The sequence below is a fragment of the Notamacropus eugenii genome, chromosome 1 (genome assembly GCF_028372415.1).
Source record: "Notamacropus eugenii isolate mMacEug1 chromosome 1, mMacEug1.pri_v2, whole genome shotgun sequence".
Lineage (NCBI taxonomy): Eukaryota > Metazoa > Chordata > Mammalia > Diprotodontia > Macropodidae > Notamacropus > Notamacropus eugenii.
Window position 1 is genome coordinate 611,156,014 of NC_092872.1, and position 22,358 is coordinate 611,178,371.

Genomic DNA, 22,358 nt, shown 5'->3' on the forward strand with positions numbered 1-22,358 from the left:
TACATAATGGAGAACTGTCTGTACTGTGCTTGACAAACACCAATTAACATCAACATTTCTGTATGCAAAGACAAAAGAAAAGAGGCTGTGCATGAGACCTCAAATCTCTATTACAAATAGCTTACTTTAAAAAAAATAGAAGTCTAATAAATTTAATGTTAGTTGGAAAGCCGTCCTGCTTATTTGTGACTTCAGTTTAATTCTTGACACTACTGAGTTTAGACATCAAAGGAATAATTCTGGAGATGAGGCATTTTAACCTACATAAATTGGAAGAAACCTTTTTTGTTTTACATAAGAGGGTAGGTTTAGTATGTGACAGTTTCTTACTCCAAGCCACAAACGCCAGACACTACAGCAAAAACTCAGGGAAATCGAGAATGGGATGTGTGGGATGTGGAGGGACGGAAGTCTAAATATTACTTAAGCCTTCATAATCACAAATATGATCATCAAGGCCTATTTAACTTGATACTAATTGAAATACTGAGATCATCTAAACAGACTACCATCATAGCCTGGCTCTTTTTTCTTAGTTTCCTATGGTCATATTCAGTTCATAAAAAATGAGGAATTATTTATTATTCTCTTATAGAGCTGTCTTGCCAGCAAATAAGTATAAATTCAGAGCTCAATTCAGGAAGACCCAAATCCTGTATTGACTCCTTAACTAGTGATATGGCAGGAATGGAAGAGGTGTCTCAATTTCTTGCTTCCTCAAAGAAAATAAGAAAAAGACCACTGGGGGAATATATTGCCATTTGAAATAGTGACAATCCACAGCTCATGTCATAAATCCTTATGGCAGAAGGGAGACTATTATTCAGAGGAGTAGGAATACATGACCGTTTCAGTTCCTTCCTATCCCAAGCATTCTGTTTTCTCTCCAGGCAAGAGACAACATTCTCACTGTCTGGATGGATGGCTAAATTTTGGGGAAGACTGGACAAAGTGTCTGGTGGCCTGCTGAGGGATAATTTCTGGACTCTTTGGGAATACCTTCATTAAATGGGAAGCTGGGTTGCAGAGTAGCTAGTGAAAAGATAAGATGTCCCTCCTCACCAGCAATTTTTGACATTTCAATTCCGGAGATGGCTCACCAACGACAAAATCTGTTAAAAAAAAATGAGGCTGACACATTGTTTACTCCATGTTTCAATGACCTTGGAAGAAGACTCAAATCTAGTTTGAACATAGTCCAAAGGAGTCTTCTCATGGTTCTTTGCCATCAAAAGGCTAACAAGTGAATTAGGGATGTCTAACAGGGGACTCTGGTTGTCATCTCATCAGAGCTTCCACATCAACCCCTCCGCACCATGCCTTCATAATATCAGGGACAAAATAAACCTATACCTGACTAGGCAAGGACCAGGCCTATAGACATTATAAGGGAGGGAACAGGCCCTAGAGAACGATGGAATTTCAAGGAGCAAGTTCCTAGTTTGAAGTCTGGATAGAATCTCAGAGGAGAAGTACCTATCTCATAGACCAATAGCATTACAAACCACTGGGAGTTAGAAGATGGTTAATGGACAGTAATCTCTGATACACATGCAACTGAAGTATAAAATTTTTGTTTCATGCATAATAGAAGGCTATGAACTGGTGATATGGTCTCTAGCATCTCTGTGACTTATTTAAAAAAAACCCAACAGCACACTGTGACACAGAGCTTCTCTCTCAGACCTGTTGGAGCCACTACCAGTGTTATTTTCAAGGAGAAAATGGGAGACAAAGGAAGGACTTGGCAGTCCACTCAACTCAGCTAAACCTGAACTATCGTCCTCCATCCTCACCCTGCATTTGATAACTATGCCCTTACATGCTAAGTAAATGTACTCCCCTTACCTGTTTTAGTGGGAATAAGTATATATACATATATATGTATATACATACACACACATAAATACACATACATATATGTGTGTGGAGGGAGGGCAGCCTGAATATTCCTTAAGCCTTCATGATCATCTTCAGAAATGTGATATAGATATATAGATATATATAACATATACATATATATATAACATACATACATATATATTAACCCAGAAAGAGCAACTCCATTTATTTTAATCTTCTATTTTGAGAATAAATAGTTGTTATATAAGCTGTTTTTCTCTAATAAGCTACTTGTATATACGTTGGTAATCATGTGTGTTCCCCAAATTTGGTAAATGACTACTAGTAATGTATTTGTTCCCCCTCCCAAATCTAATAAATATTAATAAATATTTGCTAATGACGTTAGGTAACTAAAGCTTTAACTGAGTTTCCTTTCATTGTGAGTTTAGGTAACTAATTACTAAATACCCTTAGCCATAACTACAAAAACCAGTGGAGGCCCCAGCCATCATGACTAGATCATGACTAGGAAGATTCCTGCCTTCCTCAAACTTGGAAATATGAGCATCCCACATTTTCTTGAGAGCACTGTTGATTGACAAAGGCTTGCCAGAACACCATTGTGGAGCAAGAATCATGGGTTCCAGCAGAGCAGAGAGGGAAGTTGCCGTGAGCACCAATATGAAGCACCAGTGTGAGGCAGGCTTACTGGGACCCTAAGGGAAACAATTTGTCGTTTCTTTCTAGAAGGACTGAAGTTTTTATTGATGAATAGAGAATTGCACACTCCATATTAGTAAAGTTTGATTGCATGGATTGACCACTGCAAGTCTGCATTAGTGTTTCCTTAACACATCAGTTTACAGTAAATCAGTTGGACACGACATGAATATATTAGATTATTTACATCTGCCCAAACTTGAAATTAGGAGGTCCACTCTAAATTTGCACATCCTGTATTTCCTTTAAGCTGTTTCAGTTCTACTTTGCTCATAGAGCACTGCACGTTCTCTGATGTGGGTATGCCATGTTGAGCAGTCCTGTGCCAGGGTCTCCCATGTCACACAATCAATTCCTAAGTTCTTGGGAGAAAGTGCCCTTGTATTGCTTTTTTGAACACCATGTGATCGCTTGCCCTGTGTGAATTCTCCATAAAATAGTCTTTTTGGCAAGTGTATATTTTGCATTCGAACAACATGGCCAGCCCATCTGGAGCTGTACTCTTGAAGCATGGTTTGAATGCTTGGCAGTTTAAGTTTGAGCAAAGACTTCAGTGTCTTTCAGTGTCTGGTATCTTAGCAATTCAAATGGAAATGATTCAATTTTCTGGCTTGGTACAGGTAGACTGACCAGGTTTCACAGACATACAACAATGAGGTCAGCATAACAGCTCTGTAGACCTTGAGTTTAGTAGTTAGTCTAATGTCTCTTCTCTCCCATACTTTCCTTGGGACCCTCCCAAACACTGAGCTAGTTCTGGCAATGCATGCGTCAACCTCAATGTCAATATGTACATCACTGGAAAGTACACTATACCAAGATAAGTGAACTTATCCACAGCATTCAAAACTTCTTCATTTACTATAACTGATGGTTCCATGTATGGAGGGTATGGTGGTGGCTGATGGAACACCTATGTTTTCTTAGTGTTGTTAGGCCAAAATTAGCACATCAAGCAGAGAACTGACTCATACTTTGTTGCATCTCAGTTTCAAAGGTTGCACTGAGTTCACAATCATCTGCAAACACTCCCTCCACTTTGGTCTTGCCTTACAGCCTTTTCAAATTGAAGAATTTACCATCAATGTCGTAGCTGACCTTGATACCATGTTTATCCTTATTGAGAGTATTTGACAATATGGCTGAAAACATCATGCTAAAAAGCATGGGAGGAAGCACACAGCCTTGTTTTAACTCCATTGGTGATTGGGAAGGCATAAAAGCATTGTCCATTATCTAGAACCCAGGCCAGCATGCTGTCATGAAATTGATGCACAACACTGATGAACTTCTTCAGGCAACCAAATTTTGACAGAATTTTCCAAGTGACCTCATGACTAGTAGTATCAAAGGCCTTGGTCAGATCTACAAGCATGTACAGATCTCTGTTCTGCCCCTGGCATTTCTCCTGGAGTCGTCAGGCAGTAAACATCATATTGACAGTTGCTCAGCCCTTTCTGAAGCCACACTGGTTCTCAGATATATGACCATTTTCCAGGTGAAGGATCAGCCTATTAAGGAGGACTCTAGCAAGAATCTTGCCAGCAATGACTAAGAGAGAGATCCCCCTGTGATTGTCACAGGACAATCTATTTTCTTTACTTTTATAGAGATGAACAATGGAGGCATCCTTGAACTCCTGGGGGATAACCTTGTCTTGCCATATAACCTTGAAAATTTCAGTCAGCTTTTGTATGAGCAATGGTCCCCTACCTTGTAAACCTCAGCTGGAATAGAATCAGCACCAGGTGATTTGTCACATCAAAGGAGCCTAATGGCCCTCAAAATCTCTTCTTCAGTTGGAAGTTCAGCTAGGGAGGGATTGACTTCAACCTGAGGTAAGCTGTCAATGACCTCAGCATTGATTAATGATGGTTTGTTGATAACACTATGGAAGTGTTCAGCCCATCTCTCTAGGATCATGTTCTTATCACTAATCAATGAGGCTCCCTCAGCACTGGGTAGTTGTGATGTAACACGGGTTTTTGGTTCATAAATAGCTGTCAGGAAATCATAAAAGTTCTTTGGATTGTTACTATCAGCATAAAACTGAATTTCATCTGCCTTTTTACTGAGTCAAGAATCTTGCATCTCTGTAAGTTTTGCTTGTACTTTCTTTTTGACGGAATTAAATGCTGCCTTCTTGGAGATGGATGAATTATCCTGCTGGTAAATCCTGTGGAGTTCTCATTTTTCATTTAGTAGCTTCTGGATTTCCCTATCACTTTCATCAAACCAGTCTTGGTGTTTGTGAGTGTTCTGACCCAGATGAACCAATGCAGTGCTATACACCAAATCTCTGAAAGCCACCCACCCCTTTTCTGCTCCACTGCTGGCAGCTGTGTGTTGGCTCAACTTTCCCTTCAAGTTAGCAACAAACTTTTCATGCTCAAAGAATGAGAAACTACACCACTTAGGAAGTCAAAGATGGAGCTTGGATTCACCTCTGGTTCTACCCATACCTGCCCAACTTATGACATCTAAGGTAAGAGCTAGGATTTCATTCACCCTATCAGTGACAAGATAAGGTACTCAGTTAAGGAATTAAATGGAACAAAGAATTCTGTAATGTTAATGGGATATAAGATCTTCCCCATCCATTAATAAGCCTCACATGGAGCCCTGACACACAGTTTTAGGTTCTGGGTCACAGGGATTCCCACACCCTCCCAATTAAGTGCTGATTTCCAAGCTTTTCTAAGCCAAACAAGTGCCCAGTCTTTGACTGGAAACAATATGTATTGTATTGCTTGAAGGGAAAGGTGTGGGAGGAGAGAGAGGCAGGCAGAGAAACAGACTGAGGAAAGAACTTGCCAAGGAGAACTTGCTGGCAGGGAGATTTGACAAGAGAAATGTCCATGTTCCCTAGATTGGTGATTAGTACCTTACTAAATCTTGCCTTCTGGTATCCTAATAATGTTCTAAATAAATATTTTGGTTTTGTCTTGAAGAGGATACTTTTATTACATTTTGTGAATAAGCTCTGGGAATATGTATGCATATTCATAGTAGCAGCTGTGGGTATTGCATTGGTGTTACAACTTCCCATACACCAGCTACAAAGAATGACAGACTTGATGGAACTAAGTGAACCGAATTGAAGGGCACCCTGTCTTTGAAATGTTGCTGAACCTCTTCTGTCTTTTGCTGCGACCTGAAGATCACAGTGACTCTTGTGGTGACTGAGCAGAGTACCCATCTCTTTCATGAGCAAAACTTGGTAATACCTTCCCCTTAATTTCCTCTTGAATCATTTTCTCCTGTCTCCCCTCCAGCCACTTCCTTTTGAGTCTCAAACTTCCCCTTCTGTAAGTTAAACATATTAATATTCCATAATTAAGGCTTTCAGTTTAAAGCAAACTGACCTGTTTGCTTTAAAAAATGTAAAGGACTGACCCTCTGAGGATAGGTAGGATAGTTCACTTGGCTGGGACATAAGCTGGTTTCTGAGAAAAGGACTTGCTGAGTTGCCTGGCATGATGGTTCACTTTTTGGTAGAGATAGGTCTGTTCTGCATTCTAAGGAGGCAGTTATTAAACTTATCTCTTAAAGTCCAAGAGTGCTTGCTTATTTGAGACAAACTGCAGACTACTGGAGCAAATGGAGAACATGGTATGCCTGTGATTCACATAAGAAAATTTTTAAAACTTTTATGCTTGTAACTAGGGAAATGTGGATACAAGAATTGTTCTATGTTTAATTTGCTTGACCATAAACAAAAGATTGAGATGTAGTTAATAATCATAAGCTACAGTGAGTTCATTTCCAAAGAGGACACAGAGAGTGAACCCAGTAAGATAAGCAAGATGAAAGGACAGGTTTCAGATTTCACAGCATTAAAGAGGGACCATACCTCTCTGTACCACTGCTCATTGTGGACTGACTGGTAGGCCACTGAAAACCTGGAGTGTTCTTTACTGCCACCTGCTGCTAAAAGGGTAAAGGGAGAATGAAAATTATACTGTGCTCTTGACTATGACTTGTACCTGAGAATAAGGAGGGCATATACTCTTATTATCTATTATGATTTTCTGTTTGGATAAGACAGAAGATACTTCTCTGCATTTTGACCTATTTTTGCTGAGAAGAAAAGTTGTTTTCTTTTCCTTAAAGACACAACAATTTAGCAGGTTTCAGCTAACCTTGAAGCTAAAAGTGATAGATACTACAGTTGCCACTGAGTGGGAGTAGCTGGGAGTAGATTAGAAGCAGAGAATCAGGAAAGTCAATTACAATCAATTCATTTGGTTGGGATGTTATGTGAGGAGAGGCTGGGGTTAATTGAGCCAGAACACAGAATAAGTGTGGGGGTCCACTTCCACACTGGGTATACCATGCAACTGTTACAAAAAAAAAAACCAAACAAACCACAAAACACCTAGTCTCTGAGATTGTTAACAGGACCTTTTATTGGAACGCTTGTGAAAAAGATACTTAAGGTACAATAAATAATAAAAGATACTTAAGGTATAATATTTCCGTGTAGCACATCTAAATACTTAATCTGACCCAGACGACCATGGAGGAGTAACTTTTGAAAGAGGCTTCACAAAGACCAAGGCTGGGCTTTTCTCAAAGTTCTATTGTTTTTCTCCCTTGCAAGGATCAGTCTCCACTTGATAGATCTCAGGATGGACTCACTATCATTATATGACCTAAAAATTCTAAAAGCAAACTTTCACCAGGATCAAAATTGTAGCCAAAGAAACTAGTCCAAAAAACCTAAGAAAAAGAAATAACGCATGATTTATATAACATACTGGAAAGAATGCAATCAATGTCACTGAGTGATATTTTCATAGAAAATTCTTGTGGTCCTTAAAGAGGATTCCCAACTACTCTTTAATGCTTGTATGTATGTATGACAGTGTGTATAAAGAAGACATAAATATTTGTAAGGCTAGACTGAAGTGGAAAGAGTCATGATAGAATAAAGATTTCAAAAGACATCTTCACCGCAGGAATCCATGGAGTTTGGAATGAAACAATAAGAGGAAAAGGACCCTGGGAACAGCCTATTTCCTACTGACATTCTAGATTTTGGAACTCTTATTTATGCAATATAAGCCATTTTCTTTTGAAATCATCCTCATAAGCAATATGTGCTAACCTGTGAGATTATACCCCACTTTTGAACTGAGAAATGAGTATTAGACAAATATTGAATTCTTCCTTTTCCCCAAGATTTCCCATAACATACAGTATGAGGAGTGCCAGCTTGGTGGATCTCAGTGAATCAAGCCCAGGAGTAGCTCTTTTGAAAAATAATCAATGAATCCCCTTCCACCTGCTATTGTGGTCTAAAGGCTACTGCACCCAAAGCCTTGTGACTAAAACCCTTTGGTGACTGAGGTTCCAACAGTATCCATCCCTCTAATGACTGAGACCTAATAATATACTTTATATTCTGCCCATGATGCTTTACTTTAGGTTTAAAAGGAAATCCTATTCTGTTATGCAGTATTGTATCATCGTGTTAGTTTTGAAAAACTCTTAGTCCTTGAAGATAAGGCTGTCCTTTATTATCCTCCAATTCCCATAATCTTATTATTTTTTCCCTTTTCATACTTATATATCCTTTCTTTTCAGAGCAACATGGACACATTAACTTTCTCCATCTAAAAGATACCATCTCAAGATCCTCAAACCCATTTAATTCCTGAACAAATGAGCTCTATTTTTGTTATTGTTAGAATTATACATCAAAATTCTAACTGTGGTGAAGAGACATCTTATCCATGATAAATGAGAAAAGGCCAATCATTTTGATTTCACTCAAGAAGATATGTGAAGGTGATAGCCCCTCACTTCAGTCTATGAACAGCAGAAACCATTGCAGAAATGTAGAAGAATTTAGCATGGGTAGGGAAAGAAGGAAAGTATCAATATTCCTTAAGCTAAGAGTATGATGATCATCATATGATCATATGAGAGCACACTTAATATTGTAGCCACAATCCAAGCTTCGGCCATGAACTACATGTATTACCCTGTAAAACTGTGCCCCACCTGTGAAGTGAAAGATGATTCGATAATTATTTGTCCCTGGCTTAATTCTCCCTGCTTATGACATGTGTGGCAAGATTCTCATTCTCCATTTCTATAAAAAACTATGACCAGTATGGAGGGATGGGTTCTCTCTTTTATGGAGCTAATGGAAACAGAAGCCTTACTTCTCTCCTACTCTCACTGCTGGACATAACCTAGATTTGGGAAGAAAGAATAAAAGGACAAAGGATGTTAACAGGTTTCATTCACATATGGGATGGATATTATGGAGTCTTAGCAGGTTTAGTAAATGTGGTCTTGGGTGTAATGATTATTAGGGGAGAGCAGCAAGAAGAGAGTTCAGGGAAGGTCTTTGAGAAAGATTTCCCATGGGCTTGGTGGATCCAGTGCCATCAAGATATCTGTCACTCTTCACAGCTGATGTATAGATGATAGCAAAGACCATAATAGAAATGTAGGGGAATGTAGCATGGGTAGAGGAAAAAGAAACAGTGCTACTTTTTATACTAATAATATAAAGTTAGGACTATGACAGTTCAGTTAATACAATAAACAAAAGTTGGGTACGGCTGGCCTGTTGGTGTTTATTTTTGCATGGCCCAAGCTAAGAATGAGCTTTACATTTTAAAATAAAGTTTTATTGGAACAGTCACAATCATTTATTTACATATTGCCTATGGTTGCTTTTAAGATGAGAGGCAGAGTTGAGCAATTGGGACAGAAACAGTCTATTGAGTCTCAGGTTCACTATAAATCTCAGTGACAGTTACAACTCCACAACATTTCAAGTCTCATGCATATCATGGTACCATTTTATTTTTTTTATTACTACTGCATACTCATCATGCAAAACCAAGAAGAAAATAGAAGTTTCATTGCAATTTTTTGAACTCAGAGTTGAGATTCAAATTCTTCTGAATGAGAACTACCCTCAAATACTCTTATTTAACACTGAATGTCTTTGGCAATTAGCTTTTGCTGCAGACTTGACAATGATTCTTAATCAGTTCAACCTAAAATTAGAAGGCAAAACAAGGCTTGTATGCAAGATTTGTGCTGCGGTATAATCATATAAATTCAGTGACAACTAACCTTTAAATCACAAAAAAATCAAGTTGCTTTATTTGCAACTGATTTTGATGATAGAGATTATTAACTATGAACCTCAATTAAGCAAAAATAAAATTCATTCTCATTTGTAGACTTGCATAAAAATTATACTCAATCATTTTATTATTATTATTATATTTTGAATTTCATCAATTAAAATTCAATCAATTAAAAATCATGGATATTTGTTTTAATAAAAATTTGTTTTCTCTTATTTTTATTATGTATTGCTATTATTATATTAACATATTTTCTCTTATTATACACTGACTAATACCCTCAATTTTGTCTTTTGGCCTGAAAAGTTTAGAATATTTACTACATGGCCTTTACAGAAGTTCGCCCAATACTTGCCATAGACACTTAGTGAAAGCCATCACTCAAGTTTTTTGGTTCATCATATTTTCTTTATCTCAACTAAACAGCAATCACAGCAACAAGCTTAACAGTACTGTGCCCTTGCATGAATGAATGAGATCTCTAACCCTGATTCCCAAAAAGAAAGACAGTGACTATGTCTCCTTCACTTAGATTTAAAGACACAGGCAATTCCGACTACACAGCCAATGGAAAGAGGCTGCTCCCATCCCTAAGTCAGATTGACATCTTCTTCAAGAAACTGGTCCCTTGGTATCTCCTACATAAATATCTCCATCTTAGATCATCTGGGCATATGCAAAGCCCCTTTGCACCTGTCTTTGCAATAACTATACCTCATATTGTGACAGATGATTAACTGAACCCCTATTTTAGTCTAATCAATATTAATCAATTTGATATTATTCCATAGGGGTAGTGATTATAAATTCTGTGTATTAGGCCCAGAACTCGGAACTGCAGAGTTTAAGTTCGCTTGCTTAACCAGAGGAAGCTAACTAAAAGACCTCCACTCTTGCTTTTCCTTGTTACAGTGATCAGGCCCAGTGTAGCAGAGGTGACAATAACATGTAAAATCCCCCAGCTATTTCTGTTGCCTCTCACGGTCTCTTGTCATCCTTCTGTTGCCCAACATGCGGAGATGGCCATTGGCATTTGGCCAATAGGTTACCCCGTTTGCTGGCCTGTGTCCTGCCTTTCTACTGGCCCATCAACCCATGTAGGTATTTTTGTCATCTTTTTATCAGACCAGGCCATGGATCTGCTCATTGGCTTAGTAGAAACTCCTGAAAGATGAAGATAGGTCTGTCAAATCTGCTCATTAGCCTGTTTGTCTACCAATAGGATTTTGTATTTTCTGTAGGTCCTCCTGGAGGGTTAAGGGTCAGATCTATCAACCAATGAAATTCTATATTTTTAGTTTGCTTCATCTGCACTGTCTGGATATCAAGCACTAAAAAATTAAGGTTCTGGAGGAATGATGCATCACAGATTATCAAGAAGATGTGAGGTCTACTTCATTAGAGGAGGTGGACCTTTTAATAAGATGCCATTGGCTCACAGCTCTGCTTCTGTTTCCGTTAATGTAGGTTGGACAATTTTGGACCCCACATAACTGGAATATATTACATCCTCATCTGTTTCACAGGATCCCTCTCTTCCTTCAAGATTCAGCTCAAACACCAACATGAAACCCTTCCCTAATCCTTCAAATGCAAATGCCCTCCCATCCAAACTACCTAGTACTTATTCTCCTTACATTTATTCAGTATATTGCCAATAGAATGTATCTTTAGATCATGCTTAGCACATAATAGGTATTTAATAAATACTTGCTGATTCAAGAATGAAGCTTAACACACCGTTCATTCCATCTTTCAGAGGCTATGAAAGAACACAAGTTTCCAGTCTAAGTTTTGCTCAGTAGGAAGCCCAGGATAAAGAGGGAGAAGGGAATTGAGGCTTTTTTTCCTGAAGGGTGAATCCATTTTCCCTATCCCTCTTTGTATTCTGTTTTCTCATTAACACTGAAGATCAATAAGGGCTAGCTATCACACACAGGTGAAAGCTGTTAAGGACAAGTGTCCATTTTCTCAGAGACTGAAGACAGATTGCAGTCAATCCAGAAGACACTCAGATTAATCAAGTGAATGGATCTGAGAAGAGTTCAATAGATTTTCTTGCCCAAAGTGTATCCACCACAGATCTAATGAAGGACCCAACAGGGTGGCCTGGAAGATTGGAGTAAGAAAGGGATAGTAGTTCTTAAAAACTAGAACTCTCAAGGTACTCTGAAGAAAGGACAAGGACTAAGATTCCTCAATGGGTTATCTCAAGAGTATGGCAATTGCTGCTGCTTGGTCTGCTTTGGAGCAGGTCCACACTTCTGGTCCTCAAATAACAAGTTTAACAGGTGGTCACATCTGAGTAAACATCAGGAAAATGGACAGCAAGAGATAGGATCAAAACTAAAAGAGAAATCAATGCCAAGAAGCCAGAGTGCACAACAGGAGAGCCAGAGGCACCAGGTGGAAGAAGAACTCCAGCGAGAAAAGAGTTAGTGAGACTACACATTGAAAAAGAGTTAATATACCAGGAGTGACCCCTTGGTTCTTTACCCTCACTAACATAAGATAACAGAGAGGTTCAGTTAAGGGTCTGCTTTTTCCGGCTGAATCACCTCAGCTTTCATACAAACAGCTTTCTGATGGCCCAAAAATATAAGGGATGAAACTCATATATTCATACCCTCTCTATTCTAGATGAAGTGTTCCACTGTTAAGAGTGGCAAGTGGTAGTTTTAGGCAAAGCCCATATTAGCAAGATCATTTTCTTTTACTGGCTCAAAAGACTTTGAGTAAGACACACAACTGCTTAACATCTTTGGGAAAGTGGTGCTCTCAGTACCTGCCCAGTAGTGGTGTGGTCAGGTTTTACTGGAAGATAATGCACTTTAAAAAAATGAATATATAATGTCAGCCATTTAATTTTCAGTTCCTTTTCCTTAGAAATCTATTTCTGCTATTTTTATTTTGGCATTTTATTTTACCATTGGCATCTCCAACAGTGACTGAGTATATGCAACAGAGTTAATGCCAGGTATGAGGTTCCCAAAAAAGGAACACAGAGAAGATAGGAGGGGTACTCGAGGGAAAATGGTGCCTAAGAATGACTAGGTATGGTTGTAAATTCATGGAAATGTAAAATTCAGGTAGTTATACAATTGTTTTGAAGAAATTGTTGACAGAACCACAAAAACTCAACGGTAGAAATAGAGGACAGTCTTGAAAATAAAATAATGAAATTATACATTTCTAAAAACCAAGTAAGGGTTTTATATAGAATTCCTTTTTTTCCTCTTCTACTTTGTATGTTAAAAGACTTTTTAAAAAGTTGTTAAGTTCAGAATTTTAAAAAATTAATAAAAACCTAACTGTAGTGCTGTCATATTCTATTTGAAGTGATTTATCAAGCTAGGAAGCTTTGCCCAAGCTCCCTTCCCATTTATTTCTTCCTACACTTTCTTGATGACTTCATCAAGTCCTGTAGGTTTATTTATCTCCAAGCTGATGACTCACAAATGTAACAAACTCCAGTCTCTTACTCAAGCTTTAATCCTGCATCTCTAATTACCAACTTTACATTTCAAATGGGATGTCCTAGAAGTGTCTAAAATCCAACATGTTTAAAAAACAATTAAAATAAAACATTTTATTTTTAAATTTTTTTATCAGTGTTAGCAATACAATGATATAAAAATGAGTTATGTCTACTTAACATTTTTTAAATAAATATATCTGATTCATTCCCAAAACAATACATCAACAGCAATACTATCTCATTAAGGCAATGAAATGAAATACTATTTTTATAGCAAGATGATGAAGTATATTTTCCCTCATTCCTCTTTCATCAGTGTCATTCAATGTTTAAGGTTTAATTCGGAGCTTTATCACTATGCAGTAATAATTATATTGAAATGTATCATATAACAAGAAAATCTTTTCTTTTTAAAATAATGTCTGCTATCCTTCCCCTCCCCTCATTGAACTAGTGAAAAAAGCTAACTCTACACAATAAGCCCTTGATACATAATGCAACTTGTATAATGCAAAAAAGCAAATTCCACACTGTTACCAATGGGATTTTCCTTTGGCTGACAACTGACCACATCATTCCCCTATTCAGTTAACTCCAGGAATTCCCCTACGGACTCTAGAATCAAACATATACTGCTCTCTTGAGTCTTTTAGGTCCATAATACCAGCCCCAGTCTCTCTTTACAGTCTCATTGCACATTTCTCCCCTAGCACATTCTGGAATCCAGCCAAAGTGACTTTTATATTCCTCGTTTGAGATACTCCATCTCCCTTCTCCATGCCTTTGCATTGGTCGTCCCCCATGCCTGGGATACAATATCCCTCCTCACCTCCACACTGCATAGAATACTAGTTTTTTCTTCAAGATGTATTTCAAGCACTAAGTTTTTTTTAAAAAAATTCCAAACATCAATTAAGCACTTCTTGTAAAAAGTGCCCTTTGACAGGCACTAAAGAAAGATACAAGCTTTAAGACGCACATTGTCTTGCCCTTATAGTGCAGGTATGACAATATAATTACTATATAAAATAAGAGAAATCTTATAGGATTGGTGACCTATATGCAAGTCTTTGTTACAAGTAATGTTTTAAAATAGCTGTCCCTAGGTCCTAACACCCCTTATCACAAAATTAAGGCTATCAACAAATCTCTCAATTAACGGAGCATCCTATTAATGAACACTACAAGGTATTTCCATCACTGTTAAGTAGTTCTCCAAAGAGGATCACTTGACTCAACTATCTACAGTTTAAACATTCCCTGGGGAGGATAACAGAGAACCCTAGAAGAGGAGTGAAATGTAGTATGCCTCACCTTCCAGTCAGGGGGGACCAGGATAATTAGTGTTACACTAGTAGATATCACCTTAATTTCCTTGAAACTAAAGATGATTCTTATTCCAATTTATAGAGCCCAAATGTTTCCATCATCAGCATTACATAGCTAAGAAAAAACAGTAGTCACAAAGTACTTTAATCAAGTGATAAATAAGAAGACCTCATTTTTTTTTTACATAAGAGGCTGGATGTAAGTGATAGCTCTTCAGTAGACTCCACAAATGGCAAATACCACAGCAGTGAACTCAAGGAAATTTAGAAAGAAAGCAGATTGTTGGGACTATGATAAATAATTAAATATTGTAGAGGACATCAACCTAATCTTATGGCTCATTTTATTTTAACTCTTTCTATTGACAGAAAATGCTTCTGTATTCCTTCTTATCCCTTCCCAGCAGTAATACACTGCCAGCAAAAGATAATCATTCAGAAAGTTCCAGAAGAAAACCCAGATGAGAACAATTTTGAAAACTACATGTTGAATTTGACTATAATAGAAACTCACAGTTTCATATACAATATTCTTTTGGAAGTGGCTTTATTTCTTAATTTCCAAATTTAAAGATGAGAAAAAAGGTTTTAAAAGAAAAAAATGCATTAAGGTTTGGGTCATGGCAATGGTAACATTAGTCATGGAACTCATGTCCCAAGTTCCTGCATCTCCAAAGACAGTCTATAAAAGACAAATATGAGAGGAAAATATCACCATGTGAAAATGATATATAGCAATGCAAGGCTTTCCTATTCAGATATGGGTGGGAATAAACAATCTTTTAGGTACTTTCTTATCTTAAACATTCCATGTTTCTCTATCATCAACCCCAACCTCAATAACCTACATAACAGAAATGAATAGCTTTTCTATCAGGGAGCCTGAGTAATAGGGCTAGGAGTCTGGGTAGGGATGAGGTCTAGAATTAATTCCCAAAATGAGAAGTTGTGCCAAAAGGTAGAATGTGAGTTTATGGACAATTTTCCACCCCAGAGATTCCTGACACTTCACCCGAGGAGGTGTTTCACTAAGGATGATGTCAGTTAAGAAGGATGAAACTGCCACATTACTCACTCCATTTCATGGAGGTGTGAGAGAAAACAAGTTTCTAGTCCAGGTTTGCCTCAACAGAAAGGCCAAGATAAAGAGTCAGGAGGAAAGTGAGGCTTCCTCTTATAAGAAGTTAAACCCCCCCCTTCTTAAAAATTTACTGTTTTACTATTTTCTTACTAACAATGAAGACCAATAATTCAGATCTAGGCATTATGCCCAGGGGTAAGCAGTGAACATAGAATCCATTTCCTCAGAAACTGAGGTCAAATTGCAGCCAATCCAGAAGATATTCAGCTTTATGAAATGAAAGGTTCTAAGGAGACTGCAACACACTCTCTTCTCCAATGCATATCCATTATGAGTTTAGTGAGTTACCCAAAAGTCCCCTGAAAGAATATAGAATAAGTAAAGGGAAATGGATTTTTTAAAAATTGTGACTGTCAAAGGGCACTGAAGAAAGACCAAAGACTAAAACTCCTAACTGGGTGATCGCCACACAGAGGGATTGCTGGTCCTGCATAGACTGCTTTAGGGAAGGTCTACCCTGCTATCCCTCTAAGAGTAGACTAATAGAGAAGGCTTTAGCTATCACATTTGAGGAAAGAGAAAAATGGGGGTGGAGCTGAAGAGATCATCAAAACAAAGAGAGATATCAATATCAAGAAGATAGAGTAAGGAACATAAGAACCAGAGGCACCAGGAAACTGAGCTCCACCCAAGACAAGTTAGGGGTTGATAATACTTAATATCATTTTTGGACTTTTAATAAGGGCCAAAGCCTGAACTAATCAATCAGACTGCTTTGGTTTGCTCTAAAAATGCCCTTTCCTCTGTTAGCAACTTCAAAGACCTGTTTATGACAGGATGCCTACAACCAGTAGTGGGATTTTTTCTTATCTTGATATGCAGACAGAAGAAAACAGACATCCAAGGATATTAATTTCCAACTGACTATCTTGTTAACTGTCTTGTCTCACTTTATTTACAACTTATACAACTAAGAAAATTTCTTTCTCAGGGTAAAGTATATTTAAGCCTGGCCATTCTTCTATCAGATAGTCAGAGGTTTTCCTTCTGGTTCCATGGCCATGTAACTGCTAGCTTTAGGGGAATAAATAATACAAATATATATATGTATTTACCTGTTTACCTCTTTTAACCAAACTTTCAGGTCAACAGTAACGGTGCTGTGACTTGGATTGGAATTGATCAACTAGGAGAGAACAGCTCCCTACCTTGCCAAAGCCAAAAGACTTAGGTGTCTCAGGATTCATTTTTCTTGAAGTCTTAAAGCTTGATGGGGTAGAGTAAGTCCTCCTATTCTCAGCTTCCAAAGGACTCCCACTAGTTTGGCTGAAGTCCGAAATTTCCCTTTAAAGCTAGCTCAGGAGGCAGGGACGTCATGGTCTTCTTCGAAAATGAAGGACAAACACAACAACAATTAAAAATTTAGTTTTATTATAAAATATTACTTTACACCAACATAGTTTAATGAAAAAGTTTTATTTTTGCTTTAAGGAGGAAGAAAGCTATCTATCATTTTAAAAATTTCCAACTAATTTTCTTCATAAAAGTTTGGTGAACATCAGAATAAGTTTTAAACTGTTTTTAAAGAAGGGGAAATACTTTTAGAAGAATTGCTTGAAAAATCTTGTGTGATTTTTTTGAAGACCTGATAAATTTTCAAGATAATTCATTGCTAAATTAATGTGATGAGCTATAAAGCAGAAGAGATCTTGCTATTTTGATCTGAATTTGTTGTCATTCTATGTCCTAAGCAAGAGTTAAAATTTGTGTTTGAACTTATCATATGTAAAAGACTTAAATCCTGAAGTATGTCATTCTTCCAGAGTGAGTATAATTAGGGAAGAATAACAAATGTGAAACAAAGACATAAACACCCATCAACTCGTAAGGTTAGCCATTAACCTCTTTGCTTTGTTTAAGCTGGAATGAGATTCCAGTAGTTATGTTAGTAAAAAGTAATACTTATGAAGTATCTTGTCTTATGGCTAAAAGGAAAGCTGGATAATCTGAAAAATAGGATCAAGAGATTTGGAAAGATAAAGAAAGATCTGATTGAAAATATGGAAGGCAGGTAAGGTTTGGGAACAAATGGGGGTTATCCAAAGCCCTCTTGTCCCTAGATAGTTGCTCTGGATCAGTTTCAGATGGCTTAAGTATGTTTAGAGAATGTGAAGAAATATTTTAAGAAGATAGGAAAAATTATGTAACTTGATTTGATAATTAATAACTCAATCTACTTTGAGATGACCCTATCTGAAGGACACCAACCAATATTTATTTGCTTTTTAAGATTGGGACTGCAATCAACTATTGTTTTAAACTTTGATTAAAGGAACACTTGGTCTAAGTTTTATCAAAGTCCATTTGCATGTGCTGCAGGCCCAGAAGTGCTAAAGGTGGATGCCTGGAAAGGTTTTGAAGACAGCCTAGGTAGGATCTTCCTAACTATTTCCCAAATGTGCTATTTCCTTTTTGAAAAAGGAAATTCTCCACTTGATTACTCCTAAATCTTGCTTTTCCTGTACTCTGGTGCAATACAATGTCCTGGCTGTCAACCTGTTAACCTCAAAGTCTCTTTCTTTCTACACTAGAGTTTGGTTTGTTTTCAAGTTAACATTATTTTTGGTGTTCAGAAGTGGTATTTGTGAAGGAAGAGTAAAGTAAGAACTAGACTCTCTCGCCTCCAAATTCTCCTGTACATCCCAATTCAGGCATCTCAAGTGGCACAAACACTGAAAAAAGTCCTTTTAAACAAATTCCCTATAGAACCCTCACTCTGCAAAGGAAATCATTATGTTCAACCATGCAGAGAATATTAGCAGGACCTACCATGGGGATATTCCCCAAATAATACCACACCAGAATCTGGCCCCACACAAAGCTCTGACAGGGCATCAAGATGAAGAATAGTAACTTCTAATCACAATAGAAGTCTCACTGTCTTGCCAGCTGAGCCTTAGTAGGCTGCCAAAATATTTTCATAGCCAAATCCCCATTAGATGTGCAAAAGCGATTTCCCTTACAAAAGAACAATCTTTTGGTGAACCAAAAACCTTTTCTAGATTCCTCCTCCCAAGCCAATGGAGAATATACTCATATTCATGAAGTTAAAGAATCTGAGGAGAAAGAATAAGACCTTCCTTGAGTGGATCTGGTGATTAACTGAGAAAGTACCCTGTAAAATGCAGGAAGTGATGATAGGATCAAGTTCCTCAAAGGATTCTTCACCAAGTACAAGTGGATCCTGCTGCTTACCCTGCATTAAGGCATTCTCACTTATGAAGCCTTACTAGGGACAGGCTCAACAAAAGGACACAGAAATTAAATTTGTATTAATGCATGAATCAATATCAAGATTTAGCAGTAAGAAGGCCAGAGTTATCAGGAAGCTAAAGTCCTGAATGGAGAGAGCTAATGAGAAAACTGAATAAATTTAATTGAGGAATAGAAAACAGTAGACTACTAACTGGGAAGAAATGACCAATAGAAAATGTAGCTAGCCTATTAAGGTTAGAAATATAGCAGTCTAACAAGACAGGCCACTACAGGCCTGTCACACACTTCAATCAAATCTACAAGTAGGTATTATATGTTATAGGCACTGTGCTAGGTACTGGGGATACTAGTAAAGAATCAAACAATTCCTACTCACACAGATCTTTTTCTAATGGGGGAAATAACAGGTGTAGATAATATGTATCCAGCATTAATGTAAAATTAACAAATGCATAGTAGTTAAATAGGAGATAGTTTAGGGAGGGAGAGCTATGGTCATTCAATTAGTGTGTTCCTCCCAGATCTAATGAAAGCGTTGAGGGTAGAGTAGTCTTGTCCTAACCTTTTCCTAGCACTGTGTACTCTATGGAATTTCAATGATCATCTTACAATTTCTTGAGTGTGCTCGCTGCTGACCTCTAAATATTTCCACATTTAGAAGATATTATTTCTGTAAATAGATTTATTTCCCAGAACAATCTAAAAGATGTGCATCCAAACTTAAGAACATTTGGTAATTTTTCCATCACTCAGCCAATTATAGAGAGAATCATTACAGACTTCTGGTTAATCTATGTTACTCTTAAACTTTACTATTTCAAAATATTCCAGCACCAGTACACCCAAGTCATGGTTCCAGTGACTAATGACTTGAGCCAAAAGATAGGCTTTTGCCTGAAACAAGGGAGAGTTTGGATCCATTTTAGGAAAAGAGGGAGAATTGGGTCTTTCTTTCCCTTGTACAGGGGTCTATTTAAGTGACAGATCTTACTTTGGACCTGGGATTTTCTTGGGGTGAAATCTGCCACACAATTTTATATATTTTAAAGAAAACTCTTCAGGTTTTTCTGAGCTATCTATTTTTTCCTTCCAGAAAACATCATCAAACAAATATGCAACATAAAAAAAAAAAGGATCAAGGTAACCAAATCAAAAACATGGGAGAGTTTTAGATAGAAAATTATAAAACGTTACAAGCAGCAATAAAGTTAGGTCTGAAGAAACAATTCAAGCCTTTGAAAGACAAAAGGGAAAATTATCAATACTTCCCAAATAAATTTGTTGACGTATATATTTTGCTAATTAAAGTCTAAACAGGCTCCTTTGGATAGGAGCTAGAACTGTGATTCATTAGTGGGTTGTTTTTTCTTTTTTAACAACTCTCAGATGATAAACTCCTGCAACCAACCTAAGTTAGCACATTGCTTTTAACTTAGCTATCTTTAGAACATGGAAAGATTGATTGACTTGCCCAGAATCACAGTCAATGTGTCAGAGGCTGCCCTTTTCTAATACTGGAAATGATCAGATTTTTTTTTTATTAATGTGCTAATGAGTGATAAAAGTTCAACTTGTTACCTTTCTCATTTAAATTTCAAAAGGGAATCTTTTTTTCTTTAACTCCTTAGAATAAATCACCAAATCCATTAACTGGTAGGCTGAAAAGATGGTAGGTTTTGCCTTAAGGAGATAACTCTGAGGCCCTCAAAATCCCAACACTGGAGAAAAAAAATCTACATAGAGCAGGGCCTTTATGATATTACACCCTGTGCCTGTGCTTATGGCCCGCCCAACAAGTTACGAAACTAGTTTTAACGTAAGAAATCATTTGGCTGAAATCCTAAGGATTTGCTCTGTGTTCAATTACATGAGCATGGGTAATAAAATAATAATTTCCTCCAACAGATTTAGGCTAGGGCTTTTAAACCTCTTATTGCCAGACTCCCACTCTCCCAAAATACACACTCCTTTGGCAGCCTAATAATATTTTTTTTGCAGCATAAAATAACAATTGCAAAGGAAATCCAATCGTATCAAAATCTTTTTTTTTTTTAATTTACAGAACTCAGGTTAAGAACAGACACCTTAGAACACATGACCCTTAAAAGAAAAGCACTGAAATATTAAAACAACAAAAACCCAATAGAGGAGTAGAGAACAAAAATGCTGACTGTCAAATAGGTCATAAAGTTTTGGTGGAATGCAGCTCAACCCTGCCTGGTTTTCCAATCCCACAAGGCACCTCTGGGACACAATCACGCTTTTCCCCCACTATTCAGAGATTTATGGTTAAAACCAAGTAGGCTATGGCAACCCTAGAAGAGTTACACTACCTGGCCTCACCTGGGGCCACCAGGTACGAGAGGCCACCTGCTAAGGAAAGCTTTCTGGTTTAAGTATGTCCTTCTGGTTTGTAAATTTAAACTACGACACCTACTTCCTCTTACAAAGAAAACCACACTTTGGGGTGGGATGAAGAAAGTTTCCCATGGAGAGCTACCTCTAAAGAAATGCACTGATTGCCTTTATTTCTTTGGTCCCTTTAAAAAAAATTACTTTTCTAAGTTTTTCCATCTGCCAGACTAAACCCAGTATCTTTCTTCCCTCCACCCTACGTCAAAAAGGACATCAGAGGCAAAAAAGGAAGAAAATCAACTAGTCGTAAGGCCTCCACAACAGCCCGTGAGCCCCACTCCGGTAAAGGAGGTGGGGGCGGGGAACGCTGGGCCGTCCGGCCCTTGGCTCTAACAGTGACGAACGGCCGGAAGGCCGGCCTGCGGCCTGCTCCACACACCAAGCTGTTTTCTTTAGATTACAGCGGCTGCCAGGCACCCGCAACACCAGCTCCGCACCCGCGCACTGCGTGTGCCCGCAGCTGCCCCGCCCGTCCCTAGCCTGCCGAAGCTGCGCGTCAAAGGACTTCGCCTGGCCCTTACAGGACGCTCACACCCTTTAAAAGAGCGGCTGCCTGGGCGGAGCCGGAAGTGACGCGAAAGTGGGGGAGGGCGCCGCGGGCCTCGTGATTCTTTAAAGCTCCTCCCACCGGGCTGCTCGCTCTGCTCCCTCCCTCTCTGCCTGCGCCTCTGTCCTTCTCTCTGTCTCTCTCTTCCACTCTGTCTCTTTTTCTCTTTCTGTCTCCCTCTCTTATCTCTCTCTTTCTCTGTCTCTCTTTCCTCTCTCTCTCTCTGTCTCTCTCTCTCAGTCTCTCTTTGTCTCTCTCCCTCCTCTCTCTCTGTCTCTTTCTGCCTCCCTCTCTCTTATCTTTCTCTCCCTCTCTCTTTCTCTCTCTCTCTTTCTCATCTCTCTGTCTCTTTCTGCCTCCCTCTCTCTTATCTTTCTCTCCTTCTCTCTCTCTTTCTCTCTCTCTCTCTCCCTCTTCTCTCTCTCCCTCCTCTCTCTCTCTCCCTCCTCTCTCTCTCCCTCCTCTCTCTCTCTGTCTCTCATCTCTCTCTCTGTCTCTCATCTCTCTCTCTTTCCGCCTCCCTCTCTCTTATCTTTCTCTCCCTCTCTCT

At 38.2% G+C, this 22,358-nt stretch overlaps 1 long non-coding RNA gene across 1 annotated transcript; it reads right to left on the reverse strand.

Moving 5' to 3' along the window:
- Positions 1-2,303: 2,303 nt before the first annotated feature.
- Positions 2,304-21,808, reverse strand: LOC140520714 (uncharacterized). Its single transcript, XR_011972620.1, has 3 exons — positions 21,641-21,808; positions 16,779-16,953; positions 2,304-7,287 (listed from the first exon to the last, which is right to left on the reverse strand). It is a non-coding gene; the product is annotated as an uncharacterized lncRNA (long non-coding RNA).
- Positions 21,809-22,358: the final 550 nt, after the last annotated feature.